Raw genomic sequence first — 26,900 nt, forward strand, 5'->3', positions numbered from 1 at the left:
AACACTTACATAAGACTTTTAAAGTCAATTTGATAGTAGGCTAATCACACTTATATAAGACTTTTAATATGTGAATTTGTATAGTCATACATATTAGGTGTGTTTAGCTAATATAAACACTTACATCATGTGTTGCCTTCATTATAACACTGACATATATAATATTATAAATATTATACGTATTATAACATATATGAAGAAAAAAAAAGTAGTGACGGTAATTTAGAATAAAAAGACCCAAAAGTACGATAAAGCAATCATAAACTTTGGATTCACTGTAACTACAGTAGTAAATGAGGAAATATGTGTTTTATGCCATTCTGCTACCCCTTGCAACATTTTTTTTTATTTTTTTTTTTTTACTGTTGCTGCAATAAAAAACAAAGATCCCATTATGTATTGAGCAAGAGTTAAGGGTAGCAATATCAAGTTTTAGGCCCAGATTTGAAAGGATTTGCAGTGCAAAAAGGGCTCACTGCAGCCACAAGCAGAATCATCTGTTTTTGTTGTTATTGTATATTTTCTGATCTATGAAATAGATGTGAAAGAATTAGTGAAGGTTGATTGTGTTTTATAGAAACATGCTCAAACTGGTGTGCCGTAGATGACATTTTGAAATGTTTTTCTTCAGTAATTGAGAATCAATACAAATTCACTTAATAAGCTTAAGTTTGAAATTGAAATCAGTAGTTGCAGATGTTATCTCCGGTCATTTTATTCCTCTACCTTGATAACAAGGTGACTCAGACAAAGAATGTAACTCAGTACGTTGTACGAATAAATAATTGGATGCTATCGAGTTCTCATTAGTGATTCAGTTTAGGGGTGAGTGGAAATTCCTGTCTCTTACGGGAGTCGTGACAGAAAATAAGGACACTCTAGATCCTGACTTTAGCACAGTTAGGCTTCAAAGGGGAACAATTGAGTTTGTAATGCACAACACAGTGCGATAAGACAACAGTCTGTACTGACTGAAACACATGAACAATCATATTACATTAAAGTATTATTTCATGTTTTGTTTGTAAACAGCTAGCCAGACAGTGTATGTACTGTCGTAATAACATTCATGACGTACAGAGTGTATCGTGATCAATATTAAGGTGACTCACTCGACTGACATTTGTCTGTTTGCTCCAGCTGGCCGGGGACATTTATTTCCGTTTTTTTGGGGGGTAAGCACTCCATTTATGTCGAAATAGCTTGTCTCCAAATTACACATTTGCAGCTTCGTGTCACTTTCACCTCACTCTATCGGCATCTGTCTAATACAATGTCTCGTGCTTGCTTCTATAAGCAGTAGTTCATCCTCCGTATATTCGGCTTCAAAAACATAAGGTTGTGAATCCTCATTTGTCCGAAAATAGTCGTCTTTGTTGTCTGTTATCAAGTCTGCCATGATTAGAACACACACAAGCATTTTGTATCCGGAAGTAGGAACACACATGTTGCCAGAAGTCCAACGTGGGCTGCCATGGAAACGGACATCAATGCGCGGAAGAAGTCAGTCCCGGAATTTATCAAAATGACCAAAATACGGTACATTTTGTACATATTACATAGTTATAAGCATGTCTGCTACTACATTACATATATATACTTGCAGTGTGTATATACAACATATTACATATTGTAATGAAGGGGTCTGTTACTACATTATATATATACTTGCAGTGTGTATATAAAACATTACATATTGCTATGAAGATGTATGTTGCTACATTATATATATATATATATATATACACTTGCAGTGTGTATATAAAACATATTACATATTGTTATGAAGGTGTCTGTTACTACATTATATATAAACATGCAGTTTGTATATTGTACATATTACATATTGTTATGAAGGTGTCTGTTACTAGATTATACTTATACTTGCAGTGTGTACATAAAACATATTACATATTGTTATGAAGGTGTCTGTTACTACAATATATACGTATATACTTGCAGTGTGTATATTGCAGAGGTGGGACCAAGTCATTGTTTTGCAAGTCACAAGTAAGTCTCAAGTCTTTGCCCTCAAGTCCGAGTCAAGTCCCGAGTCAAGACAGGCAAGCCCCGAGTCAAGTCCAAAGTCAAGACTGGAAAGTCTCAAGTCAAGTCCTAAGTCCTGCATTTTGAGTTTCGAGTCCTTTCAAGTCCTTTTAACCACAGACTAATATATTAACACAGATTGTGTATGCTTTTCAAACGCTGTATTTATTTATTAAAACAAGTGCATTTTAAATTGCAGGAAATAAAATTGTGCTGACATTGCACTTTATAATAGCACTATTAACCAGTCATTTTAAACATTAACTCATTCCTTTACAGAACAAACACATTGAAAAATAAAGTGCAAATGTACTTATTTGTACAAAAGTGTTAACATTGAAAAAACATGACATATACGTGAACATAACAAAAAAGTTGTACTTTTTATATGTCAGGGCCCTATGCTGCATTGCATTTGCAAAAGACCAAATTAGCCAAGAGTCTGTCAGTCATTTGTGCACGATGGGGGCGTAGTATGATGCCACCATGGCTGAAAACTCGCTCCACTGGAGCACTGGAGGCAGGCACTGCCAAGACTCTCATGGCCACTTGGAACAGTGAAGGAAGAGTCTTCATGTTCAATGCCCAGAACCAAAGGGGGGAGAGAGGTTTTTTGGGTTGGTGCACTACTTGTAAGTGTATCTTGTGTTTTTTATGTTGATTTAATAAAAAATTAAAAAATACAAATAAAAAATAATTTCTTGTGCGGCCCGATACCAATCGATCCACGGACCAGTACCGGGCCGCGGCCCGGTGGTTGGGGACCACTGAGGTAAACAACCAACAGTATGTCAGAAAGCTAGCTAAAACGGTACACATATTCATAATATAGTATACATTTTAACTGACCTTTATTTTACTATTTTTGTCTTTTTTTAGGTGGCTAAAATACGCGGTGCTGCTGACCGCCGTCTAACGTTACGTGTGATATATTGACTAACGTAACCCTGCTTAAAAAAAATCACTGAACAAAAAGTATGAATAAGGTAGTGAACTGCAACAGATTCCCGTGTTTGCAATAACGTTATAACGTTAGCAGTGAGTTTACAGCCTCACTGATTTAACTACACAGCAAATAAAAGTCACGTTACTTAGCCAATAAACGTTATCTTACATTCAAAACTTACCGTTCTTTGTGCAACTTCAAATGCCGGACGAAGTTGGAAGTTGTTGCCTCTCCATCAGTAATTTTCGAACCGCATGTGTTGCATACTGCAAACCGTTTTGTGTTGACCACCTCGTAAATTTTATACCCAAACAAAATTATTTTAGGAATCATTTTTTGTTCACTGGCATGTGGTTTGGACATGTCTTCTTCGTTGGTTGTCCTGCAATTTGATTGGATGAATGCTGTGTGATGAAAACAAAGTAGATCTAATTTGATTGGCTGTTGTACTGAGACCACACCAGCTGACACACGCAACGCTGATAGACAAGTACACAATGAAAAATACGGAGCGCTCCCGAATAACTTTTTCATCTTTGGGTTTTGGGGAAAGTAGCAAGTCATGTCAAGTCATGTCAATTCAAAAGGCTCAAGTCCAAGTGAAGTCACAAGTCATTGATGTTAAAGTCTAAGTCGAGTTGCAAGTCTTTTTACATTTTGTCAAGTCGAGTCTAAAGTCATCAAATTCATGACTCGAGTCTGACTCGAGTCCAAGTCATGTGACTCGAGTCCACACCTCTGGTATATTGTACATATTACATATTGTTATGAAGGTGTCTTTTACTACATTATATATATACTTGCAGTGTGTATATTGTACATATTACATATTGTTATGAAGGTGTCTGTTACTACATTATATATACACTTGCAGTGTGTATATTGTACATATTACATATTGTTATGAAGGTGTCTGTTACTACATTATATATATATATATATATATATATATATATATATATATATATATATATATATATATATATAAACTTGCAGTGTTTATATATATATATAAACACCTTCATAACATATTACATATTGTTATGAAGGTGTCTGTTACTACATTATATACATACTTGCAGTGTGTATATTGTACATATTACATATTGTTATGAAGGTGTATGTTACTACATTATATATATACTTGCAGTGTGTATATTGTACATATTACATATTGTTATGAAGGTGTTTGTTACTACATTATATATATACTTGCAGTGTGTATATAAAACTTATTACATATTGTTATGAAGGTATCTGTTACTATATTATATATATACTTGCAGTGTATACATCAATTGTTGATGGAAGGTTTTGAAGTTGCTTTTGGGGCTTTGAAAGCTCCTACGGTGACTCACATTAGCCGCATGTATAAAAAAAATAAAAAAAGATGTGTGTTCTTGTCTCTCATAATGATTGTGAACAATAGGCAAAATTAAAAAAAAAGTGCAGATCCCCTTTAAGAGGACACTAGAGATGTCTCTCATTAACTCTTCTTAGCCTACAGGAGTGCAATAGCGAGAGAGAAAAAAAGGAACTCCATCAGGGATGATGACATCCTCTTCATCTTCAAAAGAGCATTCAGTGATTCTATGTGAAGTTCCAGCAGCTTAAAATGTGCGTACAGTCAGACAGATTTATGTCCCCCTTTATCTCCGCGCATTAATATGCTTTACACGTATGTTACATCAAGCTTGAGTCCTTGAGAGTAATGTGTGTACATTAGCCTGGGTGATAAATCTCGGCGGAGAGCGTAATAATACTGTACCGGTGAGGTTTTCAGCTGTGATGAATGACTGCCGCTGTTTGCCATGTGGGGGCCACTTTAAAAAAAAACAAAAGGAACACAGAAAAAATGCGCCATATGGCATCATTGTTGGTGCAGGTATATCTGAGGATGCGTGTTTATGAGAAGCAGCTGCGCTATTATGTGCCGGTTTCCACAGCATCTTGTTGAGCTGCACTCACACCAACCCTGCATGTGTGCATCGGTGATAACCAATGCAAGCGACAGGAAGCAGCGCTACAAAAGGGATTTTTGTGCAATATACAAATGCAAACTTACAATCTACTTTAATCAGAATCAGAATCAGAAATACTTTAATAATGCCCGAGGGGAAATTAAGATTTTCAGCACAATCCCATTCAAGAGCAGATAAACATTACAGGGAGACAGAACAGGATCGCTGACGGGTCTGCCAACTTCTTGCACCCCTTGCAAAAAAGGGGAGAAACAGGTAAACGCTGGGGAGGGGGGCTGAGAAAAAAAAAGTCTGTCTAAACCTGGGGCCAAGGGAAAAAAAAACTCATTGCCATAGCACACATAAACATGTGTGTAAGAGGGAAACATCAAAGAACACAAAGGACATTCAAAACAGCCCACTACCTATAGTATGGGCTTTTTAAACATTAAATCATTGTTTCCCAAAACGTTATTAGTTAATGAGGTCATTAGAGACAACAATCTTAACGTCATTAGTCTCAGCGAAACTTGACTTAAACAAGATGAACTTTTCCCGCTTAACGTGGCATCGCCTCCTATCTATACAAATTCACATATTGCCCGTCCCCTTAGAAGGGGTGGAGAGGTCGCACTAATATACAATGAAAACCTTGACCTTACCCCTAACCTAAGTAATACATATAAATCATTTGAGGTGCTTACTATGAGGTCTGTAACACCGCTACCTTTCTACCTGGCTGTTATCTACCGCCCCCCTGGGCCCTACTCAGACTTTATCAGTGAATTTTCAGAGTCTGTCGCTGATCTAGTGACACACGGAGATAATATAATTATAATGGGGGATTTTAATATCCATATGAATACCCCATTAAACCCTCCATGCGTCGCTCTCCAGACTATAATTGATAGCTGTGGTCTTACACAAATAATAAATGAACCCCGCATCACAACGGTAATACGATAGATCTAGTCCTTGTCCGGGGTGTCACCACCTGCAAAGTTATGATACTCCCATACACTAGAGTAATGTCCGATCATTACCTTCTAAAATATCGAAGTTCTAACTAATTGTCAGCAAGCTACTAATAACCACTGCTGTCACAACTATGACCTATTGCCTTCGGTAATGACGCTATTACCAAATTATGTCGGCTCTATCGTTAACCTCGCTAACAACTTTAATGATGCCCTGCACCATTGATAGTATAGCACCGCTAAAGCTAAAAAATGCCCCTAAAAGGCATACTCCCTGGTTTACAGAGAAACTAGAGCTCTTGAACTATCAAGTAGAAAGCTGGAACGCAAATGGCATGCAACTAAACTTGAGGTATTCCATCAAGCCTGGAGTGATAGTTTAATAACTTATAAACACGCATTTACCTTAGCTAAAGCTAATTACTGCTCCAATCTCATCCACCTCAATAAACATTATCCTAAATATTTGTTCAGTACAGTAGCATCGCCAACCCAACAAGGGACTCCTCCCAGTAGCTCCACCCACTCGGCAGATGACTTTATGAATTTCTTTGATAAGAAAATTGAACTCATTAGAAAGGAGATTAAAGGCCTACTGAAATGCGATTTTCTTATTTAAACAGGGATAGCAGGTCCATTCTATGTGTCATACTTGATCATTTCGCAATAATGCCATATTTTTGCTGAAAGGATTTAGTAGGGAACATCAACGATAAAGTTCCCAACTTTTGGTCGCTGATAAAAAAGCCTTGCCTGTACCGGAAGTAGCAGACGATATGCGCGTGACGTCACAGGTTGTGGAGCTCCTCACATCTGCACATTGTTTACAATCATGGCCACCATCAGCGAGAGCGATTCGGACCGAGAAAGTGACAATTTCCCCATTAATTTGAGCGAGGATGAAAGATTTGTGGATGAGGAAAGTGAGAGGGAAGGACTAGAGGGCAGTGGGAGCGATTCAGATAGGGAAGATGCTGTGAGAGGCGGGTGGGACCTGTTATTCAGCTGGAAATGACTAAAACAGTAAATAAGCACAAGACATATATATATACTCTATTAGCCACAACACAACCAGGCTTATATTTAATATGCCACAAATTAATCCCGCATAACAAACACCTCCCCCCTCCCATCCATATAACCCGCCAATACAACTCAAACACCTGCACAACACACTCAATCCCACAGCCCAAAGTACCGTTCACCTCCCCAAAGTTCATACAGCACATATATTTCCCCAAAGTCCCCAAAGATACGTACGTGACATGCACATAGTGGCACGCATGTAGAGGCAAGCGATCAAATGTTTGGAAGCCGCAGCTGCATGCGTACTCACGGTACCGCGTCTGCGCATCCAACTCAAAGTCCTCCTGGTAAGAGTCTCTGTTGTCCCAGTTCTCCACAGGCCAATGTTAAAGATTGACTGTCATCTTCCGGGAATGTAAACAATGAAACACTGGCTGTGTTTGTGTTGCTGCAGTCGGCCGCAATACACCGCTTCCCACCTACAGCTTTCTTCTTTGCTGTCTCCATTGTTCATTGAACAAATTGCAAAAAATTCACCAACACAGATGTCCAGAATACTGTGGAATATTGCGATGAAAACACACGACTTAATAGCTGGCCACCATGCTGTCCCAAAATGTCCTCTACAATCCGTGACGTCATGCGCTGACGTGATCATACCGAGACGTTTTAAGCAGGATATTTCACGCGAAATTTAAAATTGCACTTTAGTAAGCTAACCCGGCCGTATTGGCATGTGTTGCAATGTTAAGATTTCATCATTGATGTATAAACTATCTGACTGCGTGGTCGGTAGTAGTGGGTTTCAGTAGGCCTTTAAAGACAACCCATCCCAGTTACATCTGGGTTCTATTAACACAGATATGAATTTAAATACAACTGATATTGCCCTCCAAAATTGTCTCTCTCTTTTTGATGAATAACAGAGGAATTCCTGCGACGCGCAAATGGGACCAAACAAACAACATGTTTACTTAACCCACTTCCTGGGAAACTTATCAAGGAGCTGTTTGTAATATTAGGACCATCAGTCCTAAACTTATCACTATCCTCTGGCACTGTTCCCCTAGCATTAAAAAAAAGCAGTTATTTATCCTCTGCTCAAAAGACCTAACCTCGAACCTGACCTCATGGTAAACTACCAGCCGGTCCCACCTTCCCTTTATCTCAAAAATCCTCGAAAAAATTGTTGCACAGCAGCTAAATGAACATTTAGCGTCTAACAATCTCTGTGAACCTTTTCAGTCCGGTTTCAGGGCAAATCACTCTACGGAGACAGCCCTCGCAAAAATGACTAATGATCTTTTGCTAACTAGGGATGCAGATGCGTTATCCATGTTGCTGCTTCTTGATCTTAACGCTGCTTTCGATACCGTCGATTATAACATTTTATTAGAACGTATCCAAACACGTATTGGTATGTCAGACTTAGCCTTTTATTGGTTTAACTCCTATCTTACTGACAGGATGCAGTGCATTTCCCATAACAATGTGACCTCGGAGTATGTTAAGGTAACGTGCAGAGTTCCACAGGGTTCGGTTCTTGGCCCTGTAATCTACTGCATTTACATGCTGCCGCTAGGTGACATCATACGCAAATACGGTGTTAGCTTTCACTGTTATGCTGATGACACCCAACTCTACATGCCCCTAAAGCTGACCAACATGCCAGATTGTAGTCACCTGGAGGCGTGTCTTAATGAAATTAAACAATTGATGTCCGCTAACTTCTTGCAACTCATTGCTGATTATCTGTCCTGCTAGACACCGACATTTATTTAATGAAACCACCTTAACATTTGACAACCAAACAATTACACAAAGCGACTCAGTAAAGAATCTCGGTATTATCTTTGACCCAACTCTCCCGTTTGAGTCACACATTAAGAGTGTTTTCAAAAATTCCCGTCTTTCCCAAATTTCCCAAATTTTGTAGGAAATTCCCATTCAAATAAATGGACATATTCATAGTTCTATAATGCCCCCAATTCTCAAACTTTTACGCCATTTTCTACCCGATTACGACCTTTCGACCATCCACCTACACTACTTTTCCGATATATTTTCCGAAATTTACGGTAATTTTCTCTCTATCGACAATGAATGTGTCAGAGTTTGTTGGTGACGAACCCCAAGATGCAGAGAAGGCGGCAGGCATTGTGCGGGAAAACATTATTTAATGTTCAAAAAATAAAGAATAAAGAAAAGACACTAACCAGGAACTAGGAATGGACAGACTGGAAACAGTGAACAGGGATCCAGCAACAGCTGGGACTAGGAACAAAAAGACAGTAAGCTACAAACAGCTACAAAATATAGCTTACCGCATACAGCTACACTGATATCGACACGACAGGTCGGAACGACAATAATCCAATACTGACTGGAGGAGAAGGCAGGTTTAAAAAGCAGCTGGCTGATTGACACCAGGTGTAGCCAGGTGCCAATCAGCCACAGCTGAGGGGACACAGCACTCAGGGAGACAAGTAGGAAATAACTAAAATAAGAGCGCCGGCAGGAAATAAAGACAAACAGAGGAAAAACTCAAAACATAATTAAACTGTCAGTGACAAACCTGACAGAATGGGAAATATACAATCTACTGCATATGCCACATTTCTCATCCGATTTGAACCGTTCCAACATCCACACACTCCACTCACCTAGGACATTCTAGCATTTCAGTTCCACTCACACGTATTGGCGGTCCGACGGTTTGCGCACATATGGCATTCACACAGATTTCCTACCGGATTTGCCAAATTCTAGTTTGATTGATAATTTCTTATCACAAAATATTTTTTGGTTGTTGTTTAGTTTTTTTCACTCTTAACTTTATTACAATTTTTGGACCTTATAAAAAAGGAATAAGGAAATATAATATTATTTGATACTGTCACGTCATTTTCAGTTTTTGTCGGATTATTGATCAAAAACGGAATTATTTAACCATCCTGAAAATTTTAGGCACGAACATTAGACCGATACTACCCCTGTAACTACTTGATATTGGATCGACCCATTGGTAATATTGCACAAAACTATTGTAAATGATAAATGATAAATGGGTTATACTTGTATAGCGCTTTTCTACCTTCAAGGTACTCAAAGCGCTTTGACACTATTTCCACATTCACCCATTCACACACACATTCACACACTGATGGCGGGAGCTGCCATGCAAGGCGCTAACCAGCAGCCATCAGGAGCAAGGGGTGAAGTGTCTTGCCCATGGTAGAAGGTGGGGATTGAACCCCAGTAACCAGCAACATTCCGATTGCTGGCACGGCCACTCTACCAACTTCGCCACGTATCTAAACAGGAGAAGAATTAGCGCTTATCACATTTTAACAGAAGTGTAGATACAACCATGTTACAACAGAAAGTAACCAGCTACCGACAGTAAAATAAGTAGAATCATAATAATTTGAGACAATAATACAACCGGAAATGATGCAATATGTTGCTGCATACGTCCGCAGCTAAATTAGGAGCCTTTGTTATCCATTTTGAAATGGTTCAATCATCATTTATATGCCAAATAATGTATTGTTATATATATCGTTGTTGCAGAAGGCTACAATATACATTGCAATATAGATTTTGGGTGATATTGCCCCTACCTACTTACAAAAAGCCTAAATGTATTTCCTATCCAAGAAACTAATTTTACAGAGACTTCATGAGCTGCAAAGATCATTCATGCTCTTTTCAACATGAGACATAAAGTTGGCCAGTGAGAATGACCATGCAGAATGGCCGTGCCTTGAGGGCTATTCTATGTAGGCTGTGACTTAATGATGCGGATAATAATAACTGAGCAAATCCCGTATTTTTTGATCATCACACAGACTCCAATAGCGGACCCTCTCTTCATTCGCAATACTCACTCAATCTTCCCCAGAGAGCCTTCAAACTGCATCTGGTTTCTGCACCGCCCACTCAGACACCAGTGCATTGGTTTCAGGCGCACCTTTGACCATTGATACAACTGATTGGGACGATGACCAGACCTCTCACTCCTTCGGCATCTTAACAACTGTCGTTTTGCACCACAATACAGCAACCCACCCTTGTCTGGGCATGGCCCAACTTTTAGTGGATACATACTTTGGATACTTCACCATCCTCTCAGACTAGAGCTCTCTAAGTCTGTGAACATGAACTGATGAAAACAATCCGAACAGTCCAGTTGCGATGAATTCAGTGACCTAAGAATACAATGACCTGGATGAATGAGAATATTCACAGACACGCTTGGAAGAAGTTTATTAACTCGCCACAACAATTGGCACACATGCTAATCTGATTCAAGATTGGAGGTCTGTTGTAACACCTTCTTTTAGTTTTAACAAGAGCATTAGGAGCGGGACGAAAACATAGCTCTCGAACACGTTCATTGACACCTCGGTTTTCGACTGTGCATTCAAGGAAAATGTTTACCAAATTCCTGAGCAGGTTTTCGTACACTGCAGCCAAACATTGCGTTTGACAAACTAGCCTGTTAACCTGCCCAACGTTCCTCGTATTGAGTATCCAAACAAAAAACGGTGGTGACCACCATCAATTGTTCTTTAAACAGGTTCTTTTAGCAGGATTTATTCAGCAGTAATGAAGTGTTCGACCACTACTGCATCCAAGAAAGAACTCGTAGCAAAGCACGATGTGGTGTCCAAAATATTATTATTCTCTATAAAATGTGTTTTGGGTATACCATATTTCTTAAAAACCAAGGTACCACAATAATAGAATTGTCACACCGCGGTGAGGGATGTCTTGTCTTGGTTTTTTCTGTCTTGTGATGTGCATGTTTTAGTTTGAAAAGTAACTCTCCTCTCGTTTCAGGTCACTTGCCCTTCCTTTTGTGTCATCAGTCTGACGTCATCCCGATTCCCTGATTGTTTCCACCTGTTCCCTATTACCCTCATGTGTCTTATAAGCCCACTCCTTCCTTTGTTCTGTGCCAGATTGTTTTGTTTATTCGTGCTCTCTAGCACCCATGTTCCTGTCCATGCCTTGTCTCGTCTTGTGATTAAGTTCCTTGATCTTGAATCCCTTCGTTACTATTTTGAGTTTTTCCTTTCTTCCTCCTCAGCAGAGTGATTTTTTGTTATTTAGTATATTCAGCCGAAGTGGTGAGTTTCAGTTATTTTTAATTCTTTCCTCAAATTTTTGAGTGACTATTTTTGTTAATACTTTATTAGATTAGTTAGTGTAGAAATTTTCATAGCTATTTGTTTCTTCCTCCTGTTGGAGCGTTTTCTGTTTATACATTTTATAGTATGTACGGCGCCAATTATAGTTCGTCTTCGCTTTTGTGTTTTCCTCCGTTCGGGGTGATTTTTTGGTTGTTCCTATCTTTTTTGGAACCTTTTTGACGATTAGTTTTTGGTTAAAAATAGATATTGTAATCCTTGACTTTGGAGGTGAAAGGAAGCTGTCAAAATAAAAGCCTGTCTAAATTCCCTACTCTGCATCTGAGTCCTATCCTTTTACTAAGCCTGACAAGAATAACGCCTCTTTGGGAATAGGAGGCCAGTGCTGTAGGACCATAGGACCGCGAGGGCTCATGTAATAAAAGCAGCTTCAAAACATTAAGGCATTTAAAAAACCTTATAATGAATTCTGGAACATTGAGAATCCAATGCAGTGATTTCAAAAACCTGACCTCCTGGTCCTGGTCAGCACACGAGGGGCTGAGTTTTGTTGCAGTGGTTTTCCACTCTTTATAGAGAGCCCGGAAAGCTCGGCATTGCAGTAGTCAATTCGGCTGGTAATAAAAGCGTGCATTAGCGTCTCCGTGTTGGCCTGAGATAGAATGGGGCGGACTCTAGCTATATTTTGGGGATGATAAAATTCTATTTTAGAGATGTATTGAATGTGTGAGTTAAAAAACAAACTCCAAGTAAAAAACTAAGCCCAAGTTCTTCACTTGTGAAGATGGATTTAAAGACAGTGACTGTAGTTCTGGTAAAAGTTTATCTCCTTGGCGTTTAGGACCTATGATTAAAACCTTGGTCTTTTCCTATTTGTAACTTTCTTCTATGACCTCTCCTTGTTCTGTAATACTAGTGCCGTGTGTGGATGCTTTAAAGTGAGCTTTGATGGCATTATGACGTATGTGTTGAGTGAAGACTTCCAAATTAAGGCTGAAATTTACCCTTGGTGACAGTGTCTTGATTCGTTTATAGCACTACCACGTGGGTGTCTTGTAATTGTCCTCCAAGACACTAAGGGGCAGTGTCTCCTGAAGGGGCGTTGACTTGATATTTACCTTCTTGTGAAGAGTGACTGCAACATTTTTGTCTACACTGGAAATAATAATTCAGAAATCTCAGTTTACCATTAATTGATTAACATGGACCACGACTTAAACAAGTTGAAAAACTTATTGGGGTGTTACCAGTTAGTGGTCAATTGTACGGAATATATACTGTACTGTAAAAAGATTTAAATCAATCAATCAATCAAAAAGTTTACTTTTAATGGACGTTTTACTCAAACCACTGCAAAATATTCTTGAAGATGGACTGTGCAACACCTGAACGAGTCGCGGCTGAGGACGGGGGAATTTGCAAAGCTATTCGGGACATGGGACCAAAAATAATTTCCTATTTGAACATAAACAAAATTGTTAAATATCTATTCTAACGACTTGTAACGTGCAGGAGCTATTGATGCTTAGAGTTCACATGTTGGTGAACATAACGTAACGTGCCTAAAAGATGATGTGGAGAACGAGGAAGTGGTGTGGGTGACATACAAATATGTGTGTGTGTGTGTGTGTGTGTGTGTGTGTGTGTGTGTGTACACGTGAGAAAGAGTGTGTTGGAATTGAACCTGTTGTTAGCTTGTTGGCAATAAAAGTTAAAAAGAGGCTGGTTTTTTTGTGACTTCTTCTGGACAAAACAAGACAACAAGCCGAAAAACGACACATTCAGTAATTATTTTTGGAATCGCACCGATATTTTAAGTACGCAATATCAGTTTGCAGGCTTTTTCACTAGGGGAGTATATTGTTGCGATTTTATCGGTATGACAACCTTATCGATATCGGTATTTATCTGTACTCTTATTGGTACTATATGTAATTTGTGGAAATAAAGATGTGAAAGAAATGCATTTTAAGTAGCATTTATATTAGCACAAACTAAACCAGAACCATAACACCTCCAACATGATGTACTGTAACATCTCACGGCAGGGAACTATTTTATCAACATCTGTTTATTTAAAGTCCTAAACAAGTCAACTGTGTGAAATGCAGTTATGTCATCTGAAGAGCACACTGATCCATCACTGTGTTTCTATTCATTTCAATTACACTCAGCTGGAGATAATATTTATATATGGCATGCAGAGCACATACCGTTTACATGATACATCCTATCAAATATATCATATAAACCAATACAATCAATGAGCATGTAATGTAGGTGTGCATTTTGTAACAATAGGAATTGTTATTTGTGTTTATGTTGCACATGGACGTATTTGAGTGACGGACCAGAATGCATATTGAGTGTTGACACCTACAGATGTGTGTGTGTGTGTGTGTGTGTGTGTGTGTGTGTGTGTGTGTATTATATGAATGAAAAGACTCAGTGAGCAAGTGTAATGCTTGATCGTCCAGTTTGTAGTCAAGAGACAGAAGGAACTGAAACACATTTAAGCAAAATGTGTTTTAAAGACATGCATGGAGTGACGTCAGACGGCAACCAGAGACCTGTCAGTCACAGCTGATGATATCTTGCTTCAAAGCAACTTTTAGGATGATTATAATACCTCAATGTGTCACTTTTTTGAGTGGATTAATATCGGCCTTTAGATTGATGGTTCGCCAGGAGGACGGTTGATAAAACGCGGCGTAAAGTGCGTTCTAGAGATGTCCGAAAATACCGGACTGCCGATATTATCGGCCGATCAATGCTTTAAAATGTAATCTCGGAAATTATCGGTATCGGTTTTAAAAAGTAAAATGTATGACTTTTTAAAACGCCGTTGTGTACACGGACGTAGGGAGAAGTACAGAGCGCCAATAAACCTTAAAAGCACTTCCTTAGCATGCCGGCCCAATCACATAATATCTACGACTTTTCACACACACAAGTGAATGCAATCGCATACTTGGTCAACAGCCATACAGGTCACACTGAGGGTGGCCGTATAAACAACTTTAACACTGTTAAAAAATATGCGCCACACTGTGAACCCACACCAAACAAGAATGACAAACACATTTCGGGAGAACATCCGCACCGTAACGCGACATAAACACAACAGAACAAATACCCAGAACCCCTTGCAGCACTAACTATTCCGGGACGCTACAATATACACGCCCCGCTACCCCTTAAAAGCCCCCACCAAACCCGCCCACCTCAACCTCCTCATGCTCTCTCAGGGAGAGCATGTCCCAAATTCCAAGCTGCTGTTTTGAGGCATGTTAAAAAAAATAATGCACTTTGTGACTTCAATAATAAATATGGCGGTGCCATGTTGGCATTTTTTTCCATAACTTGAGTTGATTTATTTTGGAAAACCTTGTTACATTGTTTAATGCATCCAGTGGGGCATCACAACAAAATTAGGCATAAAAATAAGTTAATTCCATGACTGTATTTATCGGTATCGGTTGATAACGGAATCGGTAATTAAGAGTTGGACAATATCAGAATATCGGATACCGGCAAAAAAGCCATTATCGGACATCTACAGTGCGTTCACTTCAAACTGTGCGCGACTTTGAGGAACTTTTGAGGAGGAAATATTGTTGTGTTACAGACTTTTGTGTGGTGTTGCTTCCTTATTTGTCGTTATTCCAAACTGGTTTTAATGGGAAGCAGCCGCAGCTGAACTGAATGTGACAGCGTGTCATAATTACGTCGGTCAGCTGGAACAAAAAATACCAATAGCAGTATTGTTAGCCAAGAATCTTCACGGTCCTCATGGACCCACCAAAAAATACAGGTACTCGGTATACATTTCACAATAATTGGTGCATTTTAAGCACGTCTGCTCTCCTGTGCTCAGGCACTCTCCTCAGCAAAAGCTGATTAATTACAGCTCTGCGGTCCGCATCGCCGCAGATGCAAAGCTAGAACTTTTGAGAGGTCAGGGTCCGTGGGAGGATACCCAGGGGGAGGAGAAAGAGGGCCTTGCCTACGCAAGCTAAGTGACGCGAGAGTATCGTATTTTCCAGACTATTAGGTACACTTAAAAGATAAATTTTTTCTCAAAACTTGACAGTGCGCCTTATAACCCGTTGCGCCTAATGTAAGGAATACGTTTGGTTGAGCTTACCCACCTCAAAGCTATTTTATTTGGTACATGGTGTAGTGATAAGTGTGACCAGTTGATGGCAGTCAAACATAAGAGATATGTTTTAGACTGTAAGTAAACAACACCAACATTTTATATGCTCCATTGAAAATATAAAACATTACACACGGCGCTCAAAAATCTATCAAAATGTTTTAGTACGACTTTGGTAAGCTATGAAGGATTGAAGGGTTGTCGGCGCATTAAACATACAAGTATTATTATGGTGTGTGTATAAGGAAAGACATTATTTGGCGTTTTGTTTCGCAATATTATGCAAAATCAATTTTTCATACCTTCTGGTACATGCTGACCTGTATCTGGGATCTGCATAAACCCTGAAAAATTGCGCACTTCCGCCTTTGTAGTCCGTGCCAACACCGTAGTCGATAAGCTTCTTCTTTTTCTCTATCTTCTTGTTATGGGACATTCATCCTCTGCTGTTGCCATTTCTAATATAAAGTAGTGTAAAGTTCTTACTTATATCTGTCAGTAAACTCACCATGAAAGCGCTAAAACATACCGGTGTAGTGAGTTTTATTATTCACCCAAGTCACTTTAGTTATCAGAGATCCGGTTGGACGGTTTTTCACAGGACACATTTCCGGTTGCTGTTTCCGGATGAGGAGATGCTGCTCCGTTATTGATTGAAGTAAAGTCTGAATGTCATTAAAACAGTTAGCTCCATCTTTTGACACTTCTTCCACTCCCGTCCTTGCACGCTACACCGCTACAACAAAGATGACGGGGAGAAGACGCTGCCGACTGTCAGAAAGCGGCTTGAAGATGATCTGTAAAACATCATCTGTGCATCATTTTGACCAAATAACCACCATTACATGTTATGTAGACGACAAGGAAGTCTTTTACATCTAGAAAAAAATAATAATAATATGACTCCTTTAATGCGACCTATAATCTGGTGCGTTTTATGTATGAATAAACATACAAAAAAATAGCCCATTCATCAGCAGTGCACCTTATAATCCGGTGCGCCCTATGGTCCGGAAAATACGGTATACAGATTTCAAATGGAACAAACCATTTTGTATTTTTGATAGAGGGTCTTAGACATTCTTAACCTCTAAAGGCCTGAGTGGCCACATGCGTGGACAGCACGTTTTAGCTCTTATTTCCAAAATTGTGTACACTACTGAATTAGGGTCTTATGGCCGCTTATGTGGACACTTATACTGCCATCTGGTGGTGTCAGAAGAGTTTAACATACAATGGATTTTGGAAAAAAAAGTGTATGTGTACACATTTGTGTACTTATGGACTAAGTACATCATATAAAAAGATGATTCTTAGTTTTTATTCTAATTAGGGTCCAATAAGCCCAAATAGCAAAGAGAAATAAAAAAGGCATGTAAACAAACAGCTTGGGTCTTAAGAGGTTAATTTGATTCAAGCAACCTTATTTAACATTTACGGTTATATTAATTTTATATGAACATTTACGACATTTGTTTTACGAATTAGATATTTGAACGGCAGAAAAAAAATACTCATACCTTACAAAAGCCCAGGGTTCCACCTGCGGCTGACACCTGCGCTGTATCGGATTGATATCGGCATCGGCCAATGCTCAAGGCTGCAATATCGGTATTGTATCGGAAGTGAAAAAGTTGTATCAAAACTCCCCTGTTTATTTCTTATGGGAACATTTATTTGGGAATTATTCCGGGACTGATTGTGTCCAACGTTCGATTAGACAACAGAAGCAGGGGTTAGCACAGTCACACATGCAAACATCCGCTAGTCAACAAGTGGAGTAGAAAATGATGGGGTGTTATCGGAGCATTAGCATTTCACGAAGGCTGCAAAACATATGACATGCTTCAGAGTGATAATAACAGCCTCTCAAGCGTGGGTACAGGAGAGCAGAGAAACGATGGTGAACGCTACATGTCCACGTTTTTTGGAAAAGAAGCCCGTGTGATGACACAGCCCTCCATTCACTAATTGGATCTCGTCCCCTTTGTGGCCTTGAGGGCCTCGGACATAATTAAAATGGAAAGTCTTGCTCGTGGTGACTAAGCCCACCTTTTTAAATTGGTGACAGTGACAGGTGGAGGGCAGGCCACAGAATCCAACAATGGGTCATTCATGGCTTCTTCGCCACTGATTCTTGTGCTGGGGGAGGACAGCGTTGCAACCGTGCACGTAATTAGGCTACTGGAAAAAAAGCAAGGAAATGCGGGGGCCTCAGAATCTCTGAGGTTATATAAAAATGTATTCATCAGAATCAGAACCAGAAATACTTTATTTATCCTCGAGGGGATATTAAGATTTAAGAGGAAAAAAAAATCGGTCTAAAGGGGTCCAGACTGAGGTCAAGGGAAAAAAAACTCATAGCCATAGCACACATAAACATCAATTAATTAATCAATCGATGTGTATTTATATAGCCCGAAATCACAAGTGTCTCAAAGGGCTGCACAAGCCACACCGACATCCTCGGTTCAGAGCCCACATAAAGGCAAGGAAAAACTCACAACCCAGTGGGACATCAATGTGAATGACTATGTATATAAACATGTGTGTAAGAGGGAAACATCAAACATCAACGAACGCAAAGGACGTTAAAGACATTAAAAGAGCATAGCTGATGCAACCAGCCATTTCTACATCCATCCATTTTCTACCGCTTGTTCCTTTCGGGCTCGCGGTACAGCTACAAAAAAAAAAATAAATGAATAAAAAATAAAAAATAAAAAAATAAAAACATATACACTGTGGTGGCCCCTGGGGTGGGGGGAGCATGGCCAGAGACAGGAGCAGACCCAACAAAGCAACCAAGAGAGCCGACTCCCAACCCACTGGGGCTTATGTGGGCTCTGTACCGCGGATGTCGTTGTGGCTTGTGCAGCCCTCTGTGATTTAAGGCTATATAAATAAACATTGATTGATTGATTGATTGATTGACTCCACTCTCGGCCGCCCACCAACTCTCGGCCAATGTCCAGTCCGCATGGATGAGCGAGGATACGTCCAAGGAGATGGAGGCATCCGATACCTGCTCATTCAGCCAAGACACTGTGAAGCCCGTCCGTCAGGGTCTCTTCATCCGCATCTCCCCCAGTCTCTCCAAACGGACTCTGGTGTGGCAGAGACCCAGCAGCTGGTCCCCCCAGCCAAAAGGCAGATCCAGAAGTCCACAAAAAAAGCACCGCAGAAGTCACGAAAGTGCCACCCCTTGTCACACAGTCCCAAAGGGTCCCGAACCAAAAGGCAAACAAAAAAAAACCCAAATGAAAACAAGAGTGGAAACATCAGGAACACAAAAGGATGACTAACACCCTTCCCCTTCCACATCCCACCTCCCCGGATTGTAAATAACCAAATGACAATAATCAAATGTATTTCTAATGTATATACTTGTTCTTATGCTACCTGAACTCACTATGTTCACTGCTCGCTGTGCATATCCTACCAAGTCAGACCTACACTGTTTCAATAACCATTTCTCTGATGATGCAATTGTTGATGACTGAAGTGCTGATATCAACCAAACCCTCCTCATCCCACCCCTCGGATTGTAAATAATGTAAATAATTCAATGTATATACTCTGATGATTAACTTGTGTGATGACTGTATTATGCTGACAGTATATATTTGTACCATGAATTGATTAAGTGGACCCCGACTTAAACAAGTTGAAAAACGTATTCGGGTGTTACCATTAAGTGGTCAATTGTATGGAATATGTACTGTACTGTGCAATCTACTAATAAAAGTTTCAATCAATCAATCAATCAATGACACAAGAGCACAGAGCTCCTGCCACCAGCAGCCACTACAGTGGAAAAATACAAAAAAAACATTTCCCCATTTCTCTAATAACTATTTTCCAGACACTCAAAAATATGAACAAAGAACAAATGTTATCGATTTAGTAGCAGAATACAGTGCAGGGCCCCAAGCAGCATCAATTTCTCCACTGTGGGTCAAATAAAGGATTCTTGTTAAAGTGGACCTATGAGGATTTTAATCTTTCAAAAAACACCCCCTTTTTGGTCTCGAGCAGGGGTGTCAAACTGGTTTTCATTGAGGGCCACATAGCAGTCATGGCTGCCATCGGAGGACCGCTTGTTACAGCGAATAATGTATGAATTTGCTTCTGGATGTCATTATTAGTTATATAAATTGTTTTAAGTAGTAAAAACAGTAAATAGTTAAAGTAAAAACTTTACATTTAAAAAGTTAAAGATAGAGTACCAATGATAGTCTCACACACACACTACACTGTAAAAAGTCAGTGTTCAAAAACAAGAAAAAAAAATACAAAAATGAGGGGTATTTTATTTGAACTAAGCAAAATTATTTGCCAATAGAACAAGAAAATTTGGCTTGTCAAGACTTTCCGAAACAAGTAAAATTAGCTAACCTCAATGAACCCAAAAATACCTTAAAAAAAGTATATTCTCACTATTAACAACTGTACTACTCTATGAGTATGTATTTTCTATTGTTTCATTGTAAATAAAACAGTAAAGTCCATTTGGCTGTCATCTGTTTTAATATGAGACACAATTGTGTCAAAGTCATGATTTTTTTTTTTTTTTACATGCTTAAAATAAGAAATTATTACTTTAAAAAAGTAGTTTTATAATTGTGAGTGTTGATGACACAGCTTTGCAACAGTTGATATTCTGGTTTCAAGCATGTTTTCTCAATACAGGTCATCAAATCTCACCAACAAGCTGTAATATCTTACTGAGATCATTTAGGACCAAAAAACTTAAAACAAGTAAAACACTCTCAAATAAAATCTGCTTAGTGAGAAGAATTATCTTATTAGACAGAAAATAAGCACATATCACTCGTATTTGAGATATTTAATCTTACTTAGATTTCAGTTTTTGCAGTGTAGGTGTGGCGAGATTATTCTCTGTATTCGGCCCATCACCCTTGATCACCCCCTGGGAGGTGAGGGGAGCAGTGAGCAGCAGCGGTGGCGGCGCCCGGGAATCACTTTTGGTGATTTAACCCCCAATTCCAACCCTTGATGCTGAGTGCCAAGCAGGGAGGTAATGGGTCCCATTTTTATAGTCTTTGGTATGACTCGGCCGGGGTTCGAACTCACAACCTACAAAATCTTAACTGTAAAAGTGTTTTTTGTTCATTTTGTACAACATTTTAGTGTAAATGAAAAAATAGTACCACTGTTTTTTTTTTGGGAGAGGGGGAGGTTTACGGAAAAAGCTGGCTGTCATGATCCGTGGTCCAGATCATGTTTTGTTTAGTTATGTTCTGTTGGTTTTGTACTCCATAGTTCCTGTTTTTGTGCACCATTGTTAGTTTTAGTTTCCATAACAAACCATTAGTTCCACCTGCCTCATGTGTTCGGATCACGCACCTGCTCTAATCAGAGACTATTATTTAAGCCTGTTTTTCCAGTTAGTCGTCCTGGCCACATTGTTCTGTACATTGATTGTTTCATTTTCTTTCCTTGCCATAGTTTGATGCTCGTTGCATGCCTTGTCAAAGTAAGTTTTGTTTATTCATACCGCAGTTAGTAAGTTTTTTTGTTTCATGTCCATAGTTTATGCTAAGTCTTAGCTTTTGTTTCCTGCGTTAAGCTGTGTCTTCGCATTGAGCGCTTTTTTGTTCGTACCCCTTTGAGAGTCATAATTAAAAATGTTCCTACCTTCCACTGCTGTCCGGAAAAGTCCGTTTGCTTCCTGGGAAAACAATCCTCACAGTAAGCTGCGTAAAACTCCACGTCATGACACTGACAGCTTAACTAATTTCCCCGGAAAATGTTCCTGTATTTTTAAACGCAAATGTTGACTGGTATGCATCCATGTGACGTCGCTGACACCTAGTGACCAGTCTGCAGTACTACATGACAACACTGTCATAAGCTCTGACGATGGGTAAAATATAACAAATCGGATTCGGCTTTGAAAAAACATTCTGCTGATACCAGCTCGCAACGGTAACTAGTAGAAATTTGGCGTCTATGCTACGTTAAATAACTCGCACTTTAGGTTTAAGGGGATTTTCTGTGCTTCGACAACTAGGGATGATGTTCGAATCCGGTTCTCCCGGTTGTTCGATAAGAAAAGAACCGTTCATTAAGAAAAGAACCGATTCCATGGACTCGAATCCCTTTTTGAGAACCCGTTCCCGTTATCGAGGCCACTATAGTAAAGAAAAAGAGTTGGTTCTTTATTCGAATCTCTGGGAACGAATCCCATCCCACAAGAAATGCCCTGTGGAACATCACAGGAAATGACGTAGCTCAGTCATTAGACTGACACAAGCAGCAAAAATAATGGACCCTAAAAAACGCCTCAAGGCATGGCTATTCACCTGTAGTGATCACAGAGACAGGTTGTTTTTGTGTTTCTGTATATATTTGTTTTTCTGAAAAATCCCACTTAATAGACTTTGGGTAACAACAGTCGATATTTATTTATTTTATTTTTTTAGGGGGGTAACAGTCAATATTTATTTATTTATTTAATTTTATTTTTTTCTTATAAAATAAAAGTGAGCTTTTGTTAAACCAAATATTGTGTATTTTTTCCATATACAACAACCTATTTGAATTCGATAAGAGAATCAATAAGGAATCGGTTCGATAAGAGGATTCGATAATGGGCTCGAACTCGATAATTTCTTATCATACATCATCCCTACCGACGACGCCCTTCCACCTCGGCGTTGTTGACCCGCACACCTGCGCTCGCCTTTCAATCGATTCCGTTTAAAAGCGTCCGGTCATTTTCCTATCAGGTGTTTCCTGATAGGAATGCAGCAACAGTGCCAGCTTATAAAAGGAGCTGTTATTACAAAGCCCACACATTAATATTCATGCCCAGAGGTCAACCCTCCAGAGATTGACTTGCCTCTGTGTGGATTTAATTTAATACACACAATACTGCTGCTGCGTACCAAACAGCTCGTTCGCTCAATACACACACAGACACACACACACACACATGGACAGACACACAAAACACCCCTTAATACCTTAACACAAGATTCCCAGAACTGTGCGTGATTCATCCTGGTAAATATCAAGTAACGATTCACTGCTGTTGAGAAAGTCCCGCTCTGTGTTTATGTAACGGCTGCAAAAACCAGTCAAAGATCATCTATCGACAGTATGCAAATAGAATTAGAATGGATTTTGTTCATTTCCAGTGGCTGCCAGAAGAATTGGATTCATTCCGTCAGCCATTAAGGTTATTCATGAACGTCCCTGCAACATGTCAAGGGAAGAAGAAAACTGGAAGGTGTTGCATTCTTCCACACGCACCGAACGCCGTCGCGGTAATTGAAAGACGTTTGAATTAAAGTCTGCTTGAAATTAGGTTATTAAAGCCCGGTGGAGATAAAAATCAATCCTCTGGGAACTCGCTGGCTGTCCGCAAAGTTGTCATCGGCTGTCCTTTCTTGTCTCCCATGCGCTGATAGAGAAGTGAAGATAATGTCATCACCTGGAAAGATCAACGTGAGGAAAACGCTGAGAATGGAACACCACAACGTGACACCATGAATGAGGGACGGGCGATGAATTGAAAAACAACCAGAAAATGCATTTAAAGCTTCGAACAGACGTAAAACTGCCATTATTCCAGTTTTGTCTGATGCATTTTTCTTACTATACTAATCAGTGACACGACAGTAGTGGACTACAGGGAGGAGGTGAAACATCTGGTTGACTGGTGCAGAACCAAAAAACCTGGTCCTGAACATCGACAAGACCAAGAAGATCATCGTCGACTTCTGGAGGCACCAGTCCAGCCACACTCCATGCAGTGGAGATGGTAAGCAGCACCAAGTTCTTGGGGGTGCAGATAACTGACAATATGACCTGGTCCCTACACACCGGAGCTCTTGTAAAAAGAGCTCAGCAGCACATGCACTTTTTGCGTCGGATGAACAGAGGCACTATAGAGAGCCTACAGACCAACTGCATCTCTGTCTGGACTGGAGCCTGCCTCAGACTGGAAGTCTCTCCAGAGAGTGGTGAGGACGGCAGAAAAGATCATCAGGACTCTTCTCCCTCCTATCCAGGAGATCGCAAAAAGCCACTGCCTGACCAGGGCTTAGAAAATCTGCAGAGACTCCTCCCACCCCCACCAAGGACTGTTTTCACTGCTGGACTCTAGAAAGAGGTTCCGCAGCCTCCGTAGCAGAACCTACAGGTTCTGTAACAGCTTCTTCCCTCAGGCCATAAGACTCTTGAACGCAACATAATAATCCCCTCAATTCCCCCGAAAACGGTTTAACTCACTGGAATATAAAGACAATATAACATACATCCATAAACGTGGATGCATATGCAAAAGTGCTATATATTTATCTGTACAGTAATCTATTTATTTATATCTGCACCTTATTGCTCTTTTATCATGCACTACAACGAGCGAATGCAACAACATTTTGTTGTTATCTGTTCTTTAAAGTTAACATTTTTAATGACAATAAAAATAAATCTAAGTCTAAGTCTAAGTCAGTGGCGGGCCGTGCGTTTCCCACCTAGGCCTTCAGTGATATCCGACTTCAATGATTACCTCTCAAAATACCCTAATTGATGTCACCACATGACCATTGCTGGAGAAATACTATACAGAAACACATTTACGCACTACTGAGCATTGAAACACATCAACAGTGTATAAAAAAACGGGTTATTTTCTGGCGCATTTAAAAATCAATAAACCCGCATCAGCAATTACAACATATCTTATGTGGTACAGTCAAAATTAAAATTGCAAAAATCATATTAAAAGAGAAAAAATTTAATATTTGAACTCACTATTCACCGTATAAGCCGGTGGTACCCCAGTGAAAATGACGGGCATTTCCCCATTTCATCGCCAGAACAGCTGAGCCTCCGGGATTGACTATTTTATTGATTGTGGGACAAGCAGTAGAAAATGGATGGATGGTACTTTTTCGTCACTTATTGTTTGTCTTTGGTACACTAATGTGTATATTTTGGGCTATTGGTTCTTTGTTTTATTTTTGCAAGTTATTATTACTTTTTTTGGTTCTTTGTTGTTGCTATTTTTGTATTACAACATTTTATTATTTGATCATGTTGTACTGCATTGTAATCTTTTGTTTTGTGATTGTGTGATGTTTTTTGCCTGGACCCCATGAATTGATTAATGTGGACCCCGACTTAAACAAGTTGAACAACTTATTCGGATGCTACCTTTTAGTGGTCAATTGTACGGAATATGTACTATACTGTGCAATCTACGAATACAAGTTTCAATCAATCAATCAATCAATCAAAAAAGTTTGCATACAGTACACTTGTAAAGAACATAATGTCATGGCTGTCTTGAGTTTCCAATCATTTCTACAACTTTAATTTTTTTGTGATAGAGTGATTGGAGCACATCACATGGACAAAGATAAGACCTTCTGGAGGAAAGTTCTGTGGTCAGATGAAACAAAAATTGAGCTGTTTGGCCACAATACCCAGCAATATGTTTGGAGGAGAAAAGGTGAGGCCTTTAATCCCAGGAATACCATACCTACCGTCAAGCATGGTGGTGGTAGTATTATGCTATGGACCTGTTTAAAAAATAAGTTTTATACTTGTGAATGTTGATGACACAGCTTTGCATCAGTTGATATTCTAGTTTCAAGCATGTTTTACTCAATATAGGTCATCAAATCTCAGCAACAAGCTGTAATATCTTACTGAGATCATTTAGGACCAAAACACTTAAAACAAGTAAAACACTCGGACATAAAATCTGCTTAGTGAGAAGAATTATCTTATCAGACAAAAAATAAGTAAATATCACCCTTATTTGAGATATTTAATCTTACATAGATTTCAGTTTTTGCAGTGTGGTGCGTGCAAAACAGCAGCAGGTGGCTGTGGCCTGCGGGCCGGTTCTAACACTAATCAAATATCATCTCGGGGGCCATAGATAATTCATTCGCGGGCTGGATCTGGCCCGTGGGCCTTGACTTTGATACCACTGGTATATACTATATATTTACCATCAAATTTGGTATATTCATCAATCCATTTTATATGTTCATTATTGTGCATTAATTTGTATATCGTATGTAGGAAATATAAATATAACAACTTCCTATCAGGAGTTTTATTATGCATCTATGAAAAATCTTCTTGGTTTCTGAGTGGGAGGAGAAAAGCTGGTTGTTTATAAATGAATGTTTCTGTGAGGCCCGGTAGCAAATGTCAAAAACGCCATTCAGAGAGTGTTTCTAAGGACCAACTGCAGAATTGTTTGTCAAATATCCTCTAATTGACAGGAGTGCTGTGTTTAATGACCCACTGCAGGGGTGTCAAACTCGTTTTTATTGAGGGCCACATTGCAATTATGGCTGCCCTCAGAGGGGCCGCTTGTAACAGTAAATATTTCTGAATAAATAGACACAATTTGCATGGGAAACTCTTTGATTATTATCATTTTACTAACAGATTGATGGAGCGCCAACGTAGAAAATCGTAAGTCAAGGTGACGAGCAGATATTTAAAGTATTATTTTTTGACAACCAAAAAACTAAATTGATTTTAAGGTCTTGTTGCATGATCAGATCATATTAATGCGTAGAATATTTGCAATGGCAGGCAGTACATTTCTCTGTCCAAGAAAGAGAACAAAGC

This window comes from Nerophis lumbriciformis, linkage group LG16 (assembly GCF_033978685.3).
Source record: "Nerophis lumbriciformis linkage group LG16, RoL_Nlum_v2.1, whole genome shotgun sequence".
Taxonomy (NCBI): domain Eukaryota; kingdom Metazoa; phylum Chordata; class Actinopteri; order Syngnathiformes; family Syngnathidae; genus Nerophis; species Nerophis lumbriciformis.